This window comes from Schistocerca piceifrons, chromosome 7 (assembly GCF_021461385.2).
Source record: "Schistocerca piceifrons isolate TAMUIC-IGC-003096 chromosome 7, iqSchPice1.1, whole genome shotgun sequence".
Taxonomy (NCBI): domain Eukaryota; kingdom Metazoa; phylum Arthropoda; class Insecta; order Orthoptera; family Acrididae; genus Schistocerca; species Schistocerca piceifrons.
This window is the reverse complement of record NC_060144.1, coordinates 579313765-579339072: the sequence shown is the minus strand read 5'-3', so window position 1 is coordinate 579339072 and position 25308 is coordinate 579313765.

Sequence of the window (25308 nt, the reverse complement as noted above, 5' to 3'; positions counted from 1 at the left end):
TTTCTAAGTCCCTTTTCCCGTGTTGGAGCGCGAGTGTTCTCTGAAATACGTAATTCTTGTATTACCTGTGTCAGCTGATCTTGTACTTCCCGGATTTCTCTTTGGTGTTGTGTATTAATTCGATTCTGATTTTGTTTGAATTTCCTAATTTGTTCATACTCTTCTGTGTCAGTGAAGGCTACAGGTGTTGTGTCATTCAGATCATCATCTACCTTTGTAGATAAGTTAGTGAACTGATCTGAAAGTTCGGCTACTTTATCCGATAGTGTACTTATTTCCTCAGTGTGTTTTTCTGAACCAAGTTTCAGAGTGTCCATTTGTGTTGAAATCGTATCTACTGTGTCTTTTAAGTTTTCCTGAGTTTTTGCAAGTTGCGTAACCGAATCGGTAGATGCAACTGCGTCAATTTTAGCTTGCAAGGTGTTGTGATTTTCATGAACAATAGTTTGCAGTTCTTTTATGGCTGCTTCGTGATTCTGTAATGCATTTTCATGACGCGAAAAAATAGGTTGAAAATGCTCACAAATTTGAGTTTTTACGTCATTACAGACTTTTTGACATTTCGATTCAATGTTATGTAACTCAGCAGTTAAATCCTCACGTGTTTGTTCGAGAGTTTGTTCCAATGAGTCTAACTTTTTGAGATTTTGTTCCACTGTGTCTAACTGTTGCTGTGTTTGTCTCTGGTGTTGTTCCATTGTGTCTAACTTTTTAAGATTTTGTTCCACTGTGTCTAACTTTTGAAGCTTTTGCTGTGTCTGTCCCATTTGTTGTATTAATTGTAATAACAATGCATTGGTGTCTGAAACATGTTCCTCAGTGCTTTTCGGCAGTGAATTTACACCGGAAACATTCACATTTTGACAAGCAGAAAATGTGTCTTGACTTATTCGAGAAAACGGTGAGGATCCAAAACCTGAATCTACAGTATTTGCGAGATCGTGTCGTGTCATTTCGGCTTCCTGAGGCGAGCTATTGCCGACCGGTCGATCGATAATGCTTCCCTCTTCACTAATTGTTTCACTGTCCACGCCATTGTTTGACGCCCGCTCCATTTCCCTGTGCACAGTTACCAAATTATTACTTTGAACATTAGTAAATTCATTACTCGGCGGCGCTGATAAGCTACGCTCGTCATCACTATTATTTCTCAGTTTAGTTTGGAGCCTAGTGTTACGTTTTTCACACGCCATTATTGTCACAGTATTTCACACGACAACACAGAAAAACACAATTTGAAGATCAAAAATAAGAGAACACATTAACATAGCACTGAAAATAATATCTAGTTAATTGCAAGCTGCGAAATACTTGGTGCAAATCTACATGCATGCCACAACTGTTTTACTATACAACAATGAAAGACTGCAACTACAAAGGAAATTCTCTCTACAATTACGCGCTAGCAATAAACAAAAGCTACACTAAATACACAAACTACAAGAAAAATCAGAAGATTCCAGTGAGGTATCCTAGGCTAAGGGTCGACATATGAAACGTCCCCTTAATACGATTATACAGGACTGTCCTTAACCTGACACACAATGTTTTTAGCGCAACGCAATCTGACTTTCAAAATTCCCTACTAAAGAATGGCCCTGACTAACGTTAAACTATACCTTTCACAAATCACTTACCTCACAAAAATCTTCGCTGCTCAAGCTACTGCAATACAGCAAGCGCCACTACTGCCAGCTAAATAAAAGATTCAAACTACTAAAGGCACTAACTACTGATAGGGATAGTTAGCAAATGAAAGATATTAATAGAGAACAAACAATGTATTTACCTTAATATCATCACAAGTCATAATATATATATCAGTTCATGACAAATTGCAAACCTCCGCCATCTCTCTCCCCACATCCACCACTGCTCGCGGCTCACCTCCAACTGCTCAACGCTACGCGCTGTTCACAGCCAGCTGCCGCTGCCCAACACTACAATGGCAGACAACAATGCAAACTAGCCACAGACTGCACACAGCACAGCCAGTGATTTTCATATTGAGCGCTACGTAACGTTGCCAATAAGAAAACATAAACAGCCTACTTACATAGAGAAAACATAAACAGCCTACTTACAATACTAGCAACTTTCGTTCGTCTTACATTGCTTGTACTTCCACAGCCGCTTCTTAATACTGCTTGATTTTTTTACATACACTTGTAGATGTCAATTACTATTGCTAGACTAAGTGCGATGTGGCGCAAACGTATATTTACATATCTACGGCCCTCACAGTACACTGTTGAACCTGTGGAGATACTCCAGCTTTGCCACACTTCAATCGTCTTTATCTACTAGTAGGCTGACCAGTCCTTGTTCATTTCCTCACACACAAGAGCAGAAACTCACTACCAAAGATAGGCAGTACCACATGTGTGGAAGGTGCCCGTTTCTCTGAATCACGTCGGTACGTTAGGTAGGTAGCTGATTCCCATAAATCAGTTTATGTTTATTCTAAACAAAATTTTAGGCTTTAACAGTTGGTTTAGAGTGTCGATGTGTGGAGACGTCTAACTAGTTTCGCTATGCGTTTTAGGCAAGCCCAAGCATGTCTCCCAATTCATACATTGCTGTAGCAATTAGACGAAGAGATAAACTTGTGCAATATCTTACGATTAGATAATTGAATCAAGATACTGTAAAGACACAAATTCATTGTGTGTGCATACAGCACATATATTGCTCACATTTTCTCTTCCCCCCTCTCTCGTTCCTTCTCCGTTTCCCCACATCTCTCTCTCCAACTCACTCTCCCCCCTGTCTCTTTTCAGCTCACCATCTCTGTGTTCATGTCCTCTTCCACCCTATCCCGATCAACCTCATTCTTCCCCCATCTGTCTGTACATTTCTCTCTATCTCTGTCTCTTTCCATTCCCTTTCCACTGCCCATCCCCTCCTCACTCTCCTCCCACATCCTCCTCTTCTCTCATTCCATCTCATACTCGCCTCAGTGTGTCCATTCTTCCTCCCTCCCCTTTCTGCTCATCTCCTCCTCCCCTCTTGAATTTACATCTGCTCTCAATCCCTCTCCATCACTACACACCTCCTAGACCTCTCTCTCCTACCATCTCTCTGTGTCAACCTCACTCTCCCCTCTATATGAATACAGTTGTAACATTCCAGGCTTATGGTTACCACCCCTGCATTATGTATTACTAGATCAGTACTCGTATATTTCCAGCTATAATTAAATTCAATTACTGTTCGATAATAGGAAAAAGGCTTTTAGATGAATAATAGCAATACCAAACAATAGTAATTACAATACTATTTGTACCATAAACAATCAAAATCAGATTCATGAAATTAATATTTGGAAAATAATTAGATAAAAGAATAATATACACTCCTGGAAATTGAAATAAGAACACCGTGAATTCATTGTCCCAGGAAGGGGAAACGTTATTGACACATTCCTGGGGTCAGATACATCACATGATCACACTGACAGAACCACAGGCACATAGACACAGGCAACAGAGCATGCACAATGTCGGCACTAGTACAGTGTATATCCACCTTTCGCAGCAATGCAGGCTGCTATTCTCCCATGGAGACGATCGTAGAGATGCTGGATGTAGTCCTGTGGAACGGCTTGCCATGCCATTTCCATCTGGCGCCTCAGTTGGACCAGCGTTCGTGCTGGACGTGCAGACCGCGTGAGACGACGCTTCATCCAGTCCCAAACTCTTCTTCAGCATGATAATACTAAGACAGACACGAGCGCTGCATGATCTCCAGTAGTCAGATGCCTTTGGTTCACTGTCACTGATCATTCTCCATATAATTCGGAGATGGCTCCATCCGATTTTCACCTTTTTCCAAAGCATAACGAACACCACTGAGGACTTCACCTTGATAGTGACGAGGTAGTGAAGACAGACGTCACTTTGCGGCTCCATCAACAAAGTCAAACATTTCCACAATGATGATATCAACAACTGTGTTCGTTGCCAGGGTGACTATGTTGAGAAATAAATATCTAGAAATTAAGAACGAGAATGTAGACTTTTAATGAAGTTTCCTTTAGAACGAGATTTTGACTCTGCAGCGGAGTGTGCGCTGATATGAAACTTCCTGGCAGATTAAAACTGTATGCCCGACCGAGACTCGAACTCGGTACCTTTGCCTTTCGCGGGCAAGTGCTCTACCAACTAAGCTACCGAAGCACGACTCACGGCTGGTACCCACAGCTTTGCTTCTGCCTCTGGTTCGCAGGAGAGCTTCTGTAAAGTTTGGAAGGTAGGAGACGAGATACTGGCAGAAGTAAAGCTGTGGGTACCGGGCGTGAGTCGTGCTTCGGTAGCTCAGTTGGTAGACCACTTGCCCGCGAAAGGCAAAGGTCCCGAGTTCGAGTCTCGGTCGGGCACACAGTTTTAATCTGCCAGGAAGTTTCATAAGTTTCCGTTATTTAAAATCACTAACAATTGTGGCTCTGTGACATCACACTTCGTTATTTGGAAACATGAAGCCCACGAATGGCTGAAAATGATCTCCAAGTAACGGTACATAATCGTATCCTGTCAATTACTGGTTCAATTGGACTATAGGACTCAGTCACATTCGTCAGACATCAGCAAAAACACCGTGTGAGTGCGTTATCGTCACTAGAATAAATCACTGGGGGTTAGGAGTGGATCCTTATTCTACGACAGAGCACATCAGTGTTCAGCTGTACAATATTAGTTTAATTTCCGTATTGTTGTCAATGAAGCCATTACATCTATGGACGGTGGTCAGCTTTTGTGACAAGATATGCAAAAGATTGCTCACGGTTGCACAGTGGACACAGTGGACACAAACTGGTGATCCAATAATTTTACGCCTCTGCCAGCGGCATTTACCTTTAGCTGTGAAGTGTTGTCAGCTGCATGGCTGCTATCGCCCTCAGAAAATTCTATAAAAGGCTACTCAAAATCTTTACTGATTTATTCAGCTATTTCTCGTTAGGCGAGAAAACATGCACTCAACCCTAGTCTGGAAAATATGGCGATATACACGTGCATAGATGGATACTTCACGCCCTCTCAGTTCTCAGAAGAACAATTAACTACGTGCCTGTTTCGTTTCTCCGCTATTGGATCTCAACGACTCTTCAGCTGAATGTCAGTCAAAGTGACCGCACTGTTGAAACAAAATTCATCTTTTGGTGTCGTAAAGAGCGTGTGATGCGCGCTTTTCTACACTTGACGTTAGTTCAGAGGAGAGTCCTCGAAGCTTTCGGTAGTCTGTCTTTTGTAGCAAACTGCCCCCCACCTGTGTTCTTTCGTGCTTCGCGTCACGGACTTTTCAGACCAATGGGAGCGTTCCTTTCTTCTCGTGGAATCTACCCCAGCCAATCGCAAAGGGCCTACCTTTACACTGCGACAAAATATCGCCCCTTTTACTCCTTATGAGTTTATTTCAGGCAATTAGGAAAATAATAAACTTGCTTGAAAGCAAAAACTCACATGGAATTGATGGCATTTCCAGCAAAATACTAAAAGCTTGTTCTCAACAGATAATTAAGATTCTCAGCCACCTGTGTAATAGCTCTCTGGAACAGGGCATTTTCCCTGATAGACTAAAATATGCTATTGTTATACCTTTGCATAAAAAAAGGGGATAGATCTGATGTCAACAGTTACCGTCCAATCTCCCTTCAAACAGCTTTATCCAAAATTTTTGAGAAAGTAATGTATTCAAGAGTAGCTTCACATATCTGTAAAAATGAAGTACTAACAAAATGTCAGTTTGGTTTCCAGAAAGGTTTTTCAACAGAAAATGCCATATATGCTTTCACCAATCAAATTTTGAATGATCTGAATAACCGAACACCACCCATTGGGATTTTTTGTGATCTCTCAAAGGCTTTTGATTGTGTGGTAGAGCACTTGCCCGCGAAAGGCAAAGGTCCCGAGTTTGAGTCTCGGTCGGGCACACAGTTTTAATCTGCCAGGAAGTTTCATATCAGCGCACACTCCACTGCAGAGTGAAAATCTCATTCCAGAAGCATATAGCTAAGGTAGAATATTGAAAATTTTTAGGTGTGTCCATTGATGAGAGATTAAATTGGAAGAAACACAGTGATTATCTGCTGAAACGTTTGAGTTCAGCTACTTATGCAATAAGGGTCATCGCAAATTTTGGTGATAAACATCTTAGTAAATTACCTTACTACGCCTATTTTCACTCATGGCTTGCATGTGGCATCATATTTTGGGGTAATTCATCACTGAGGAATAAAGTATTTATCGCACAAAAGTGTGTAATCAGAATAATAGCTGGAGTCCACCCAAGATCATCCTGCAGACATTTATTTACAGATCTAGGGATATTCACAGTAGCTTCTCAGTACATACACTCTCTTATGAAATTTGTTATTAACAACCAAACCCAATTCAAAAGTAATAGCAGTGTGCATCACTACAATACTAGGAGAAAGGGTGATCTTCACTATTCAAGATTAAATCTCACTTTGGCACCGAAAGGGGTGAATTATACTGCCACTAAAGTCTTTGGTCACTTATCAAATAGTATCAAAAGTCTGACAGATAACCAACAAGTATTTAAGAAGAAATTAAAATAATTTCTGAATGACAACTCCTTCTACTCCACAGAGGAATTTTTAGATATAAATTAAGAAAAAAAATATTAAAAAAATTAAAAAACAAAAAAATTAAAAATTTGTTATATTAACTTAATTATGTTGTTAAATTAACTTAACTATGTCATGTATTGGAAAATTTGACTCGTTCCACATCATTACGAAATATCGTATTCATGATCCATGGAACTAGTATTAATCTAATCTAACCTAATCTAATCTAATCGGACATTTTGTGCCCGCTCCTGACGCCTAAAAGTTACACGCATACATCATGAGAGCAACACGGACCTTTCACATGGTCAGTAAATGCGACTCTCTTTTAACTGCGTCTCAGGCCTGTTTGTATCCATCTGGAAATTTCCCACTGCAAAACTCCTGTTAGAAGCCTTTCTTTGTACGTGGGCCATGCTGCGCAACTGGACTTCCAGCAGCTTTTTTTCACCCTTTGCTCATTGACATGCAGGATGGGTTTTTCATTACCTACTGTACATTTTGATAGGTAAATGTACTCACTATCACCGAAGTATGTCAGGTGACATATCCATCTGCTTGGCACGACATATAAAATCTCATGTAAGGTGCGAAATTAACATTCATTCGAGCTGCCACCTTACAACGCCACCAACTGAAATCAGAACTCATCTAACTATTTCACGGTTTTCCAGTCGTTTAGGCTCCAACCAATATGGTCACAGGCCCAGGAGAACCAGTAGAGTTGATGTAGTGTTGTCAGCAATGGCATTCGCGTCGGTTATCTGTTGCCATAGCCAATTAACGCCAGATTTCGCCGCACTGTCCTAAAGGATAGCTTCGTTGTATGTCACACATTGATTTCTGCGGTTATTTCAAGCACCGGTTCTCGTCTGTTAGCACTCACAACTCTACGCAGACACCGCTGATATCGGTAATTAAGTAAAGGCATCGTCCGTGGTGAGAGATAACGCCTGATGTTTGGTATTCTCGTAAACTCTTTACAGCATGAATCTCGGGACAATGAATTCCCTAACGACTTCCTGAATGGAATATACAATGCGTCTAACTCGAACTACGATTCTGCCTTCACAGACTGTTAATTCTGCCGTGCGGCCATAATCACGCCGAAAACCTCTTCACATTAATCACCTGTTTACAAATGACAGTTCCGCCAATGCACTACCCTTCTTTACCTTGTCTACACGATACTTGCCATCCGTATTTGTGCATATGGCTATCCGACGACTTTTGTCACCACTATGCATAGGAGGCAAAATACCTTCAGACTTCAAGATGAGTATAATAACACCAATTTCAAAGACAGCAGGCGCCGACAGGTATGAGTATTACTGAATGAGATTTTCACTCTGCAGCGGAGTGTGCGCCGATATGAAACTAAATGACAGATTAAAACTGTGTGCCGGACCCAGACTCGAACTCGGGAACTTTGCCTTTCGCGGTCAAGTGCTCTACCATCTGAGCTACCCAAGAACGACTCACGCACGACTACTGGCGGAAGTAAAGTTGTGAGGACGGGGCGCGAGGCGTGCTCGGGTAGCTCAGATGGTAGAGCACTTGCCCGCGAAAGGCAAAGGTCCCGAGTTCGAGTCTCTGTCCGGCTCACAGTTTTAATCTGCCATGAAGTTTCATGAATATTACTGAATTATCAGTTTAATAAGTCATGGTTGCAGAATACTAACACGAAATCTGTACAGAAGCCGGCCTTGGGGAAGATCAGTTTGGATCCCGGAGACGACAACAACATGTATATGTTGTGAAGAGAGATTAAGAGATCTTTGAATAAGAGAGCGCCAAAAGTGATTCTCAGCGTACTGGACGACATGCGCGCTAAGCGTGGTCTGGACGCAGGAAGACATACTTAGTTGGCGGACTCCTAAAAGTGAACTAAGGAGCAAGTTGTTGCTTCTTGATTTAAAGGAATGATTGCTACTGTTGAATAAATCACTGGACGAAATATACTGACGGAAGTGGGAACTGTTAGACCAGAATCACCTTTGCCAAACGCTACCAAAGCGACACTTGTGTTTTGGTGTGTTCTAGTTGTCGACACGGATGTTTCCTCATCTTAAATTTTGACGCAGCAACTAGATTTAAGATGATGCGGGTTGAGTAGTCGTCATTTGTTATTACAGTACTGCTTATACGTTAAAAATATTTTAAGTTACCATTGCACAAGCGATGGTCTATATTAATGATTCGAGAGTCAAAGGTAGTACCTGTATTGGTAGCCGACAGCAATAGCAGTTCGAGAGGCAAAGACGCCAAAATAGTGGAAGCAGGCCAGTTAATGACTTCTGAAATGGTGATGTAATTGGTAAAAGTAGTGGCAGCGCTGTAGGTTTCTTCGTGTAAATAGTTCCAAAATGTATTAACATCGGTCTTACAGGGTTGTAGTGAAAGAGCCGTGCTGGACACTCAAGTTCACACAAGACTCGAATGTACAAGGTGAGATATATTGTTAAATAACCAAACTACCTGTTTGTTCTCAGCTCCAGAAAATACTATTCGAAGGAGAGCCACCGTGAAGATCTCACATGCATTAACAACGTACATACTCCCTTCAAGGTCTGCTCACGTTGATAACTTCCTGTTGTGTCACTGAAAACGATGTAATACCAACATTAACTAGAGAATAGCCTTAATATGAAAATAAGTGAGAGAGTGACTTGTCCTCTCTCAAAGTCAATACTAAAAAAGTGTCTTGATGTATTATTCTAAATAAATTATCATTCTAAATAAATTAAATTATACTACATCTCGCGAAATCAGCACAGAAAATATTCACGAATAATACTGCTGAGTAACACAATAGTTACTAATGTCTATGAGATACATCGTTCTCATATCTCAGTATATATGTAAATAATGCTTATCAATACTTGTGTCTGAACACAACACGAAAACGAAAGTGTATCAGTCGTATATCCTCCAGTAGAGGACTTGAAGATAAGTGGTGTGCGTATAACAATGGTATTATTAGATCTCAGTTACATGAAACTGTACGAATTGTCATCTATTCGTTATTTAAGAGTCCAGAAATGTACTTGTAACTGTTTAACGACACATGCTACTAACCATGAACACAGAATATTGTGAAGAGATATTTGCACTGATTAAAATTTGGAAAAATATCTGGTGTATTAACTAGTATTAGCTGTCTACCAGTATATGAACTTTCTGATGACGTGCAAGTGGAAATACAGTTTGTTAGAAATTCCTATTATAAACTTCTGGATTTGTAGGGAGGACTGGATAGACAATTTTCTGAAGTGGAACCAATGTCCTGAAACGTATCTTTACCATGCTACAGCCATTTGAAAACATATTTACCATGTAGGTATGCAGCAAGGTAGTCATGGCGGGGGGTGATTACGTCGGACTAGCTGATGTTATTTTACGTCTCCCCTATCTCTCTGATCTGATTCGAGCCTCTTTCACATATCTGTGAGTTTTAGAGCAGCATGGTTGTGTTCACATTCATAGAATGCACCTACATATCCTTCCGTATGGTGAAGCTCACAGTATTGGAAGAACTGCTTGTCGCCTTTATCGAGATTGTTATCCACAATGTATGACCCCATCGCATACCTTTTTCATCACAATAACGCAACGGCTTCGAGAAAGGGTACATTCACCGTCAGCAGGCGTGAATCTAGTGCTCCGAGACGCCGCACACCCATAGTCGAAGAGGCCGTACCGCATCATGTTGAAGATTACCCGTCAACGAGTACACGAGCAAATATCTTTGGTTATTAATGAGTGGAATAGTGAAACAAGTGATGTAGTGGGTCATGCCTCATAAATCACTTGTAAAAGTTGTTGCATTACCAACATGTTTTCAAACCTCTGTAGCACAGAAACGGTACGTTTCCAGACGTGGGTTCCTATTCAAAATATTACGTTCTGACTCCTCTCTACGAGTCCTAGAACTCTGTAATGGGAATTTCCGGACTCCCTGTATTCTATCCATTATTACCTGAGGTGACGACGGTTGTAGACGTAATAACGTTACTTATTTACGTCACAATGCACACTCCAGTACTTACATCCCTGTGGGGTATACTGATTACAATTTTATCATTACACGAACCTGTTTTCAGTATTTTCTGCGCAGAAGGAAGCAAGGTGATGACTCGTGTGAGTCCATGTTTGGTATTTGGTGTGTCTACAGTTATTGCCAATTTTCAGGTGGACATCGCAACACAGTATGCCCGAACACGTGCCGTGTTCAGCTTACAGCCATTTTTCGGACTTTGAGAACGATCGAGTCATTGTCATGATGGACACGGAAGGACCGCCGGTGACGCATCAGACTCAGGATTACAGCGGGGGGAAAGTGGAGGTACGGATATAAACAGATGGTTAACGTAAGAAGATTGTAGATTCGTTTCACAAGCAGATGGATGGCACTAGCTGAAACCCGGGCAGGGGTTACGGGCAGAAATGTCCTGTCACCACGAACTGTCGGGAACAGATAGCCAGTAGCCAGTTGCTAGATTAAGATCTACGGCTGCCACACGTAGGGTCCACTGACATACCACAGACAGTAGAGTCTTACATTTTATGGGGCCACTCTGTGTTGATCAGCGGTAAGTCTCGCTTCCGTCTGTGGCGGTCAGATGAAAGGCAACGTGCCCGTAGAGGACCTGGAGATAATCTCACAGGAAAGAGCGGTTTTAGGGTCTCATACATCTGCTGCCTGTGTATGAAGCTATTGAATACAACACTAGGAAGGAATTGGTATATATGCAACGGAGACTCAATACGGATTGCGAAGCCGTACTGTCGTATCCTTCAAAAATGGTTCAAATGGCTATGAGCACTATGGGACTTAACAGCTGTGGTCATCAGTCCCCTAGAACTTAGAACTACTCAAACCTAACCAACCTAAGGACATCACACACATCCATGTCCGAGGCAGGATTCGAACCTGCGACCGTAGCAGTCGCGCGGTTCCGGACTGCGCGCCTCGAACCGCGAGACCACCGCGGCCGGCGGTGTCGTATTCATCATAGACATTATACTGCATGATATTCCAGCAGGACACTACAAAATCTCACACTGCAGTTCGCAGTTCATATGCCTTAATGAATGTACGGAACTCTGGTGGCTTACACGATCCTCTGACTTGCTATGTCTGGGATGCTATGGAAGTACCTTCGTATAAGCTTTCAACCAGGAACTAACTCCACTTGTGTTTCGGGCATAACACGGAATTCCTCAAGATGAGATTCGCAGGCTGCCTGCTTGCATGCCATCGAACACAAGAGTGTATTCGTGTCCTTACAACTCAGCCCTCATACTGATGCTGCTGATTGGCATGAGTTCCGAAAGTAATGAAATTTTAATGATCCCATATCTCCACAAAGGTAGCAAAAAGTCAGAGCGATGCTTGGTAATGAAACACTCTTCATATCCACCAATTAATTTATACGGAGAAAAACTATTTTCCGGTATGTCTGTGGTAAATAAAAGGGAATTAATCAGGTGTAAAATGAATAACTCTTGAAATAGTGACAGTAAAGCTCAAGGCAGTTGAGGTGATGAGAAATTTTTCTTATATAAACTTAGTCAAATGTCAGATTAACGTTAGATCTAACATAAAATTAATTCTTAAACCAAAGGAACAATGGAAACGTGTGCCTTAAGATAATATCACATGGTGTTAATTAGTGCTCGAAATGAACCGTGGCAGGTCTCCCGAATTCAGCCGAATATCCCTTACACAGATACAGTAAATATCACAAAAGTAGTTGTGGAGTTGTGGTGCCATTCAACAGGGCTACCTTGTCATTTAACGTTTAAAGACGCGAAGGTACGGCTCAGTCCTGTTTAGGTTTTGTAATTTATCCTCGATTTTAATAAAAAATTTAGGATTCCCTTTTTATAACCTCTCTGTTCTGAAAGGCAAAATTTACGGTACCAAGGGCGTGCAAAAGAAAAGCGACTCACTACATTAGTTGTTAGCTGTAGCTCCGTATGTTTAATGTCGTAGATATGCCCGATAGTTGACATCACTACAGTAGCAGTTTTATTGAACTGACAGTTCAGCTTTCTTCCACAGATAGACTAGGAGTCTAGTATCCACAGATTCATCATCATAAGCCCTGTTCTCCTTTTCATGTATCCAAATCACAAGATGGAGCTCCACCATTAATCGAGCAACTATCACTCTTCCATGACTATACTATGGTCGTATTATTATCGACTTCAAAATTCCATAAATCTTAGATGGTGTGACGTGACATTGCTATCTTCTGTGGGAGTAACTGAGGATTACGTGACCTCCTGAGTGGAATGAACTGCTCATTGAGCATATATGTTGGCCTGAGAGTAAACCAAAGAAAGAGGATGGTACATTCACGCTGATTAATTGAGTTTAACTACAAATTTGGTATCAAAATTGGATACCACGTAATAAATGAAGAAATTCTGCTACCTTAGAAGCAAAATAACGCTTGACAAATAAATAAAGAAGGACACACAAATCGGACTGATAAAGGGAAAGAGAGCATTGCTCATCGAAAATATGTGTACTTTCACGAAATATTGACCTTAATATCAGGAAGAAACTTCTGAGAAAGCTTATCTTGAGGACAGGATGCTACAGAACTGAATTGTCACCTCTGGTGATGTGATAAAAAGAGGGAACAAAGAAACTGGAGTCGTGAGGGTGCCTAAAAATTGCTTAAAATGAAGTCTTTCTATGCAGAATCGCTGAGGAAAGAAGCGTGTTGAAAATAGTAAATAAAAGGCGGTGCAGGTTGATGGGACACGTAATCAGACACCAGAGAATAATTCGCTTGGTACTACAGAGATCATTGGTGAACAAAAAATTGTAGAAGACGACAGAGTTTACTGTATGTACACCAGATAATCGAGGACGCTGGAACTGGGTTTTTACAACTCGTTTCCAGGGTACTGGTTTCAAAATGTAAAATTGCAAAAGCGGAGGAAAATACCTCACGCTGTCAGGCCCGTACAGTCAACTGTGAGAGGTCTAATGTCCAAAGAACTTGAAACGTCCCCTTAGAAAATTTAATGAATTACTGTGCTGATAAACCTCTTACATTATTTGATTTTCAAACAGCTCAACAGAACTGAACGTACCCACGCATTTTGCTGTTTACCTATTCTGATCAACACTAAACTGACACACAATATTTTTAGCGCAACGCAATCTGACTTTGAAAAATCCCTACAAAAGAATGGCCCTGACTTACAATAACCCATACCTTTCATGAATCACTTACCTCACAAAAATCTTCGTTACTCGAACTACTGCAATACAGCGAGCGCCACTACTGCCAGCTAAATAAAAGATTCAAACTACTGAAGGGACTAACTACTGGTACGCATAGTTAGCAAATGAACGATTTTGATAAAGAACTAATGTATTTACCTTAATAGTGTTCAAAAGTCATAATATATACATCAGTTCATGACATCCAGTCTTACAAATGTACTGTCTCTGATGGACACACGTCCAGATCATCCGCTGTCAAAACTCCGGCATCTCTCTCCCCACATCCACCACTGCTGGCGGCTCACGTCCAACTGCGCAACGCTACGCGCTGTTAACAGCCAATTGCCGCTACAATAGAGAATTTTTCAACAATGCCAACCAGCCACAGACTGCACACAGCACAGCCAGTGATTTTCATACAGAGCGCTACGTGGCGTTACCAATACAAAAACCTAAACAGCCCACTAACAAACTAAACCAATCGATACCGTACACAAGCCTAGAACGTTTACAGCACACATAGTGAGTCAAGAGATCAAACCGAGAGCGAGATACCCCTAAAGAAGCAACTATCTGTGTCTGGCAGAAGGTTAGCAGGTCCGGCTTTTAATCTTGTGAACACACAGTTGAATAGAGCCGGCGATCGCCTTACCTAGTCACCTCAGACACCACAGGCTCTTTGCAATACACACGCTTTGAGAGGTTACCGTGACCAGTCCGCTGGCTGTCAGCATCGTTGGTTCTGCGTTCTTCGTTGCCATGGCATTATTGGCTGTCGCAGATAGCTCATCCTTCACCTGTTCAACCGGAATCAGAAGGTGTATGTGCCTAGGTCTCTGTCTTAAAATTTTCGGGAGGGGAGAGAGAGACAGTGGAAGTCCAGCCAGTGGCTCCGTCTGGACGTCAGTATCCTCTGGTGTGGCTACAGAAGTCAAGGGAGACCCAAAATACAACAACCATTGTTCGCCGGTTTGTACAGGATGTTAAGGTGGGAGTGGCTCAAAGTCCATTGGTTGCACTATCAGCACTGTGTAAGGTGACCGCTGCCGCGACCTTAACTACGAGTAAGAATGACCGTACGGGGGTGGCGATCCGCATTGCCTGCCGTGCAGAGGGAAAATACTGGCGTCACCCGTAAAGTCGTAGGCCTCCTTAGATGACGATTGGCTAGGTTCACGTCGCTAGAATAATAAGTTCCTGTTCCTTGTACACTTATTGTCTCTGACTGCGACCTCAAAAAGTTGTGTTGGGCTTTCACAATGGTCGACGCCTAAATGTAAAGGCCAAAGCAACACACCCTTATGCGAACGTTGTGGGATATATGACTGCAGGGGCGGGAGGTAGGGCGCAAGAGATCCAACAGTGAGTAGGACGGTCGTCCATGCAAGAGCTCCGATGGCTGATGCCCATCTAACGGCCGTGTACCGTGAATATCAGGAATTCGGTAAAAATTCAAATTCCCGACATCACGGCGGCCGGAAAGACGACTGAAGAAAATCGTTCAACGTGACACAAATGCGACACTTCTGCAAATTGCAGCAGATTTCAATGCTGGGCCATCAACACGTGTCAGCGTACGAACCATTCAACGAAACATGAGCGATATGGGCTTTCGGAGCCGAAGGCCCGCTCATGTACCCTTGATGACCTCACGACGCAAAGCTTTACGCCACGCCTGGGCCCATCAACACAGACATTGGACTGTTGATGACTGGGAACATGTCGTCTGGTCGGATGAGTCTCGTTACTAATTGTATCGAGCGGATGGACGTGTACGGCTATGGAGACAACCTCGCGAATCCACGAACCCTGCATGTCAGTAGGGTACCGTTCAAGCAGATGGAGGCTCTGTAATAGTGTGGGGCGTGCGCAGTTGGAGTGATATGGGACCCCTGATACATCTAGATACGACTCTAACAGGTGAGACGCACGTGAGCATCCTGTCTGATCACCTGCATCCATTCATGTCCATTGTGCATTCGACGGACTTGGGCAATTCCAGCAGGACAATGCGACAACCCACACGTCCAGAATTGCTACAGAGTGTCTCCAGGAACACTGTTCTGAGTTTAAACACTTCCGCTGTCCTCCAAACATTATTGAACATATTTGGGATGCCTTCCAACGTGCTGTTCAGAAGAGATCTCCACCCCGTCCTACTCTTACGGATTTAAGGAAGGACTTGAAGGATAAATGGTGTCAGTTCCCTCCAGCACTACTTCAGACATTAGTCGAGTCCATGGCATGTCATGCTGCGGCACTTCTGCCTTCTCGCGGGGGCCCTACGCGGTATTAGGCAGGTGTACCAGTTGCTTTGGCTCTTTAGTGTATTAGATCAATTTATTAAAATTTGAGCAATCTAAAGTACTTCACTTTGAAACAATCCGTGTCCACAGGAATGCCACTACGTACTTGTTACTACCGCTCAACACTGTATCTGTCATTACTGGACACTACCACATTGTAACGTAACACTTGCGACACTCCTTTTTTTGTTACCCACTGCATTAGCAGTGCCCTAAGCGGCTAGCAAGCTACAATGTCGGATGAGTGAGAATAATAACGTTTACACTGATTCGCAACGTAGTTTTTACAATAGGGAGAGTATGTATTGCCATAAAAATAGACAATAACTAAAAAATGACACCACAATTGTCCTCTGTTACTATCATAATCGTCCTGGGATGTAGGAAATGGTGCATTAAAGAGCAGCTCACCTACGATTCTCTTGTAGTGTACAGATATTGATTGAATAATATCATTTTCATTTATTAACAATAAAGTGCTAGTAAACACCATAAAACCTGGCTTTTTGCAGAAATACGTCGTATGTCTATCCAACAAAGCGAAGTTTTATTTTCTACACTTTCAGCCAAATCAGTGAACGTAGAATGAAAAAATCTTATATGGAATGTAATACCTACGTTATTTAGCGTATCAAATGAACCACCACACCTGTAGCTTAAGAGGAAACTACACAGACGTGATAATAAATCGTGAAAAGGAATAAAACTGCTTCCCAACACAGAAGAAACCAATGGTAGGACATCGTTGCTACATCTGAGCCACGGATGGTAAGAATCTTGAACACATTTGCTTCTGAAGAAAAAGTAATCACAATTCCAAAAATATTCGTTTATTAGAAAGGCGAGTGAAGTGTGAGAAAGGACGAATCGTTAGGTTCCAAGATAATTTTTAAGTGTCTTGAAAAGTCCCTATGATTTTATGACTAGAAATATAAGCTTCTTATGAATAAGATATATGTTTACAATCTCTTTCAGCCGAGTAAGCAGCAATTGCACGTATTCGAAAGAATTTATTCTTGAATAAGTTGTAGCTTATGTCATTGAATCAATGTGGTTCGACTGTTTTCACGTGTGCTTAACGACACTTCTTGTCTCATGATGACTTCCTGACACATGAAACGCAAAAATATGACAACTATTTCGTTAGTGAAGTAGAAAACAATTAAAAAGTTACATTACACTTATGATGCATGCGAATGTCTGCTTTCCCACCGCTTGGAGCGCTAGTGTCGCTCCAGCTGTCAAACGCTAACAACTATCGTTACTGTATGTCTTAGACTGTGATACAACAAAGCATGATAGTCGCATCTCAGTGTACAATTGATTATGAACTTTGACATACAGCTGTGACTGATAGTTCTGTTAGGTCGCAGCTGGATCTGAGATAAGGCGATGTTGCCATCGCAGGCGATGATTAACGAGTGTGGCTGTGCGGCGCTGCCTTCTGACGTAAGTAAGCGTCTGTCAGCGGCGGCGTGTGGAACCTGTTGAGGGCGGGTTTATGTCAGCGTATCTCATTCATTGTTGTGCCTGGCAGCGACTATCTTTAGCTTGTGGTGCCGTTGAGAAGGACCATCTGTAAGCTGGGAACTCGCTCTGCGGACGACGACACAGGGAGCCTTTGGAACACAGTGTTAATGCAGAATGTTGAAGACCATGTTGAGTGATCAAGTAAGGAACAAAGGGCAAGTAAGTTTAATTTACGTCTATGCTCACAAACTTTTAGTTAACAGATTACCGGTTTCGGTCTTTAATGACCATCATCACATCTGTTCCGTAAAAACAAAGTCCTAATGTGCTGCAGCTATAGTGTATCGTGTTAAATGCGGAATCAGCACCAACATCGCCACATACATATAAATAACGTCACATGCACGAGTCATATAGTCAGTAGTACTGTATTTGACGATGCCACTAGGGCTGCAGTACATTAGGACTTCGTTTTTATGGAACAGATCTGATGATGGTCATTAAAGACAGAAACCGGTAATCTGTTAACTAAAAGTTTGTGATCATAAACGTATATTAAAGGAAACTTATTACATATACGGGTCACTGTTCTTTCGCGATGATATCGCAGCTTGCAAAGGGCATGTGATGAAGAATGCCCAATACGAAGAATATTATGACAGGAAGAGACAGAATGTTAGGGTGCATGTGACGTGTTCGTGTTGGAAACAAGTTGATGGGATGGTAGAGGGGTTGAATCGTAGGGGCAGGCCTATATAAGAGTTTGTAAGACACGTCATCGAAGATTTGGGATAAGGGAGGTAAAGCAAAATGAAGAGAATATCTGGAAATTTACAGGAGTTGGGAACTGGATGAAACGACGACAACACCTTACGTCGTAAGATGATAACGATATTGACTTGAAAGTCTCTTCGGGTTTGCTGCCGGATCCTAAAATCAACTTCACTCGATATTTCGGCGATCCAACTGGTCGCCATATTCAGGAAAATGCTGCTTCTGCTGATGAATCCCGCTGAGAACTGACGCCAGGTTGCAAATCGACGTCCTATATAGGCCACTGTTCTGTACACGGCGCATGTGCCGCCCATCACGGTTTCTGCCTCCCAAGACAGGGAGGTGACGCCGCCCTTAGTGAAACACTGCTGGCAACGATATATCGCAAAGAAGGCCGCACCGAAGAACGTTCAGTTTTGATGCGAGATAATAAAGGATTCCACGTCATTGCTAAGAGGAAATCCATTGTCTCTGTTGATTAAATTATCAGCCAACCTAATTTCAACCGCCTCTTTATAGACACTGTTCCAAAAACCGGAAATGTTGGGCAAGTACCACAGTGGCATCAAATTTCTCACTGTGTCCCTCATTTAGGCAGTGTTCTGCTACTGCCGATTTTTCCGGCTGTTGTAGCCTCGTATGACGGCGATGTTCCACACGCCTGTCATGCACTGTGCGGATCGAACGGCCAATGTAAGCTTTCCCACACTGACACGGAATTTTGTACACACCGGGTTTCCTAAGCCCCAAATCATCTTTCACAGGGCCGAGCAGAGCTATCACCTTAGAAGGTGGACGGAACACAGTCTTAATGTCAAAATTCCTTAAAAATCGTCCAGTGTTAAACGGTAAGCCTCCAGCATAAGGAAGAAAGGCCACAGATCTATGTTCCTCTTCATACACCTCCGGAGGTGGTCCGAACTCCGTAGCCCGACGAATCTGCTTCTCGGTGTATCCATTTTCCTTAAAAACAGCTATCAAATGCTCAAGTTCTTGGGTTAAGCTGTCTGCGTCGGAAATGTCATATGCTCTCCGTACCAAAGTCCTAAGGACACCACTGTATGCTCACTATATTAACGACTCCGCTTTGAATCACCCGGCACGTTTTGCCAGAGTTCGTCGAGAGTGTGAAAGTGCTGTGGAGCGATATTCCGGACGGACAGAAACAATCGAGCTGCGGCGGGAGGAAGAGCGGGCCGTGGCGCGCCGTCCACGCACCGCGTAGCGCTGCGTGAGTGATGGCCGGCGGTGAGTGATGTGTGACCGGCGGTCCGGCAGCGGCGATAACTCAGCGCGCACAGTGGTGTCCCCACTGCTGTGGCGGGGGCGGCGAGGGACATACAGCCCGGACACCGCTTGTGGCCGCTCTGGTAGGTTATGCGAACACCCAAAACTACACCCAAAGAAAAAAAAATCGCAACACCAAAAACTAATTGATGTACAGTAATGAAATTTGAAGAATAAATTTTTCTAGGTAACATATTTAAGTGATTCACATTGCAAGATCACTGATTACTGTAACTGCGAGATAAGTTATTGCAAGTGAGAAATGGTAGCACGTTAATAACCGATGTAACAGCTATAATTTTGAACGCAAGCATGCAAACGTTGTGGCGCAGCGGGAGCAGGACTAAATCAATTACTTATTACACTACTGGCCATTAAAACTGCTACACGACGAAGATGACGTACTGCAGACGCGAAAATTAACGGAGAGGAAGAAGATGCTGTGATATGCAAATGATCAGCTTTTAAGAGCATTCACACAAGGTTGGCGCAACCTACAACCTACAACGTGCTGACATGAGGAAAGTTTCCAACCGATTTCTCATACACAAACAGCAGTTGACCGGCGTTGCCGGGTGAAACGTTGTTGTGATGCCTCGTGTAAGTAGGAGAAATGCGTACCATCACCTTTCAGCCTTTGATAAAAGTCGGATCGTAGCCTATCGCGATTGCGGTTTATCGTATCGCGACATTGCTGCTCGCGTTGGTAGAGATCCAATTACTGTTAGCAGAATATGGAATCGGTGGGTTCAGGAGGGTAATACGGAACGCCGTGCTGGATCCCTCGTATTACTAGCAATCCAGATGACAGGCATCTTATCCGAATGGCTGTCACGCATCGTACAGCCACGTCTCAATCCCTGAGTCAACAGATGGGGACGTTTGCAAGACAACAACCATCTGCACGAACAGTTCGCCGACGTTTGCAGCAGTATGGAGTATCAGCTCGAAGACCACGGATGCGGTCACCCTTGACGCTGCATCACAGACAGGAGCGCCTGCGATGGTGTACTCAACGACGAACTTGGGTACACCAATGGCAAAACGTCATTTTTTCGGATGAATCCAGGTTCTGTTTACAGCATCATGATGGTAGCATCCGTGTTTGGCTACATCGCGGTGGACGCACATTGGAAGCGTGTATTCGTAATCGCCATACTGGCGTATCACTCGGCGTGATGGTATGGGGTGCCATTGGTTACACGTCTCGGTCACCTCTTGATCGCATTGACGGCACTTTGAAAAGTGGACGTTGCATTTCAGATGTGTTACGACCCGTGGCTCTACCCTTCATTCGATCCCTGCGAAACTCTACATTTCAGCAGGATAATGCACGACCGCATGTAGCAGGTCCTGTACGGGCCTTTCTGGATACAGAAAATGCTCGACTGCTGCCCTGGCCAGCGCATTCGCCAGATTTCTCACCAATTGCAAACGTGTGGTCAATGGTGGCCGAGCAACTGGCTCGTCACAATACGCCAGTCGCTGCTCTAGATGAACTGTGGTATCGTGTTGAAGCTGCATGGGCAGCTGTACCTGTACACGTCATCCAAGCTCTGTTTGACTCAATGTCCAGGGGTATGGAGGCCGTTATTACGGCCAGTGGTGGTTGTTCTGGGTAGTGATTTTTCAGAATGTATGCACCAAAAGTGCGTGAAAATGTAACCACATGTCAGATGTAGTATAATATATTTGCCCAATGAATACCCGTTTATCATCTTCATTTCTTATTGGTGTAGCACTTTTAATGGCCAGTAGTGCATTAACGAAATATGAGGTTTCATTTAATTGCTGCCCCTCCCGGCTAAAGATAGTAATTGTGTTAAAGAAATTTCCACGTGGGATCGTGTAACAATGTTGTCTGTCAAGCAGTGTAATGACACTAAGTTAATGCACAAGAGTGATCTCATACAATTTACCGAACTGTTATTCAAGGTGGCAACATTTTTCCTTAAGCAGAATGAACAGTTTTTAGGCACAGTACCACGTACGCATAACATAAATGTATTCTTTCCTGCCAAATATATTTTGTAACAATACTTACGACATAATCAGGGTCCATACATTAGCAGAAAACAATTTTATCACGTAAGGTGCTGTTTGCACTATATTTAAAGATTATTCAGAACCTAAGTCGAATTTACTATTTATGAGTGGGTTCTGGGTCACCAATACACAACTAATATCGTGAAAATTGACCATCAATATTTATGTTTGTTTAAAATTTGATTTAAAATTGCCGCTGCAGTATTTCACTAAGGTGGTGGCTAACATAAGACAATCACTTACCGAATCTTTTCACGTCCAACTCTCTCGCGGATTGTAAAATTGTTGCTCTTTAGTTTATTTATTCTCTTTGTAACAACACATTTACGAAAAGAGTTACGTGAAATACTTTTAGCAATGCTGTGCTTTGCTTTTCTTTATCGTCATTACCTTTTAGCGGAATAAAATGTATATATGGAAGCCTTATTGTTCTGTATCTGGCCTACAATTTAAGGAACGATTTTTCATAACTGCAACTCATGCTAAGAATCAATATATCTTCCCTACTTCATAGTGATTAAAAGTTGAAATTACTTTGTTATGAACACTGATGTTACAGTTCGTGTGATCGTTCAAAAACACAAGTTCGCAGTGGATTTTATTTCTCGTTAAAATGCTATTTCATACCACGACTAGCCCAAGAACATGAGACTCTCATTAAAAAATACGTTGTCACTATAAAGTTTGCCAGATCAGAACGGAGCACAGCAAGATTCCTATCAGATTCTGAAGGTACATTAAATTATTTGCACTGTAAATTATATCCTATCAGCAGCCCGCGTCAATCTGCAACACATCATAAAATCAGCTGATCTTCACTGCCAGTCTGGGAGCTAAAAGAAATAATATTATTTTTACTATTATTTTACCGCTTCCTTGCGGTATGCTCGACTATACTGTAAGTCGTTTAAATACGCCGCGGCGGCGGCTCTTCGTTCTCCACGCAGCTCAGCACCACAGATAATATTTATATAACTGAAAAATGTCTCAACAGGATGGGATAATATGCAAGCAAGCTTAACAATAAATAATACAAGTTTTCATTTAAACACCTCTATTAAAACCTTTAAATATCTCAGTGATTACAGACCTTTGTGAATTCACACGTAATGGCGTACATTGCTTCGTCTCGACAAAAGAATGCTACATTGGCGTTCTCTACGACAACAACAGGAGATCTTACTCGCACAACTTCCAAATTAAGACGACAAAGACATTCATATTCAACACGTATTATATACTAGTTCCTTTTTTAATCTCTGTTTAACATTTATCTTCTGTGTCGGTTTTATTACTCGCCGACGCAGACGTTTTCAGAAATAAATAATAAAAAAAATACATAATTTTATACAATGACACAATATGATACATCTAATTCTCTAATTACTACATAATATATTGTTTTTGTTTCTCTAGACGTTACAATGCCCCCTGGCAGCAATTGACTAACGTTGGAAATGTTCGGCAATATGCTGCCACTAACGTCTGTTTGGTTATTGTCTGTTACCTTGGTTGGATCATTCACTTTACACTTTTTAGTTCTTTTACACTGTAGGTTTAATTACACTTTTTATACTGTTCTTTCACTTTGCGAGGTGACCGTCAACCTAGTCCCAGGGTCATTACATTTATTTGGCTCCCCCATTGGGGCTACGTGCGATCAGAAAACCTGGGAAAACTGCGCCGGAGCCATGGTCATCTCGTCTGGTTTGTTTTAATACCCAGTTTGATCACAAAAAGTTCAGCTTCTATCCAATGTTCACATATAACAAAGGCTATTTGTGAGAGCATGTTAAACCTTTAGTCTCTTTGTTACCCATATAATATTTGTGTTTTGGATTGTAATGAAAGTCACTTGTTACACATTTTTACAGTAGTAACATGAATCGTCCTTGCATTTACTCGCGACAATTGGTTTAAAATGTCCAGCATTCATGCGAGTATACTTCATTAACATGACGAAAACATATTATATCTATATATCACTGAGCCAATGAATACTTTGAGTCCGTATTGAATAACTCAAGAAAAAAAAAACAAATGTTTGTCACGTCATTTCGTGTCCACTAAACCCTATTCATGTTAGTGCATTAAACACCTATTTGATAGTTCATTTGAATGACAACAATGTTGTACGGAGCTGGCGGCGCGAAGCAATTGTTGAGTAGCGTCGTCTGGAACGCCGCGTGCCGACGGCCGCTGGGTTCGACGACCGGCTCTCAGTAACAGCGACGTCGTGCTGACGTGGCGCCCAAGCAGTCGCGAATCGCGGCGAACCATTCGCCGATGTCGGCGAGTGGCAGTGGTTTACCGCGACCGGCTGGCTGGCGGCACGGCACTCGTCTCGGCTTCTCCGCATGGCTCCCCGTTGTAGCGCATGAAACAAACATTCCACAACGGTGTACTGTCTTTAAGGACACAGATTACTAGCTGTGGAAGAAGATGCAACTTGTTAAAAGCGTTTATTGTTCAGTAAGCCGTCGCTTCACTGGTATGCACAGGATGGTTTGGCGTGATAACAGGTTTCTTGTGGCATTGTGACACTGGTATTCAAGGTTCGTCACACGCACATTGTACTACACATTTTCACTCACTCCACGGTTGGTACACTGCCAGAGCGTCTTTCAACACGTGAAAATGTTTCGTAACACACATACTAAATGTCCCCGTCGATCGATGTTCGTTTAACTCGACTCCGAACGAATCAATAACTACTGTTTTTATACACTGTCTATTGTTCGTTGAGCACTGCACTAGGACAATCTGTCACTCAACACTAGACTTATCGACGTATATATTGGTGCAGATACAACAGTCATTTTCTGTCCCTGCTACACACAATATTCCGTCCTTTCCTCCATTGTTTATGCACACAGTTTATTTTTTAATACCTTTTAACTGTTCTTCGCATACTCACTCTCATCTACATGGCGTCTATTTGTTTTTACCTTATCACAACACACTTTTCATATTGTTACTAGGCGTATACAGCCCTTTTGTAAAAATTTTTAATTTTCTTATCAGTGTAGCTTGCCTGGTTATCACCCATCTATCAAACAGATTTTACCATGTGCATGACAGCTTGACTTGGGCATATTGATCAATAAATACTTCATTTGGCACTAGCATTATTTTTAATAATTTTTCCTATATGACCACAGTGTAGGTTCCACATTGGTTGGCTTAATTCGCGTATCGCGTAATGAATATTCAGGGGCGTGTACCAAGTACACAGGCTTCAATTGAAGCATTGTTATATACAAAGCGGATTTTCCACGGAACGGGCTTGTTTTTTGATTAGCTTATGCTCCAGTGTCGTTCTCATATCACTACTGGCAGCAAACATCACATAATTGTTGCATATTACAGAGTCCATGTTTGGCTAGTCAAGACTCTCTCTCTCAGGGTTCCTTATCCTAATACAATTGCAACAGTTACCTTACTATATTAGATTGCATCATTAATTGCACTTACATACTACACATAGAAAATGGTTCAAGAAATTAATCCTTTGTATAATGATTCGAGAAATTAATCCTCACTTTATCAACAAGAAGATTGTTCGTTGCATAATGAGCCTATAATTT